Consider the following 316-nt stretch of genomic DNA (forward strand, 5'->3'; position numbering starts at 1 on the left):
AATGTTCAACCTCACTAATCATCAAGGAGATGCAAATCAAAACCACACTGAGATACCACTAACTCCAGTCAGAATGGCAATTATCAATAACTCAAAAAAAAATAACAGTTCCTGGAGAGGGTGTGGTGAAAAGGGAACACTTCTACACTGATGGTGGGAGTGTAAACTTGTGCAACCTCTCTGGAAAGCAGTGTGGCGATTCCTAAAAGCTCTAAATATATGACTCCACAATCCCGCTACTGGGAATATACCCTGAAGAACTCAAATCACTCTATAAAAAAGATACCTGCACACGTATGTTTATCACAGCATTGTT

The sequence above is a fragment of the Carlito syrichta genome, unplaced genomic scaffold, assembly GCF_000164805.1.
Source record: "Carlito syrichta isolate Samal-C Ts95f unplaced genomic scaffold, Tarsius_syrichta-2.0.1 Scaffold307302, whole genome shotgun sequence".
In the NCBI taxonomy this organism is placed as follows: domain Eukaryota; kingdom Metazoa; phylum Chordata; class Mammalia; order Primates; family Tarsiidae; genus Carlito; species Carlito syrichta.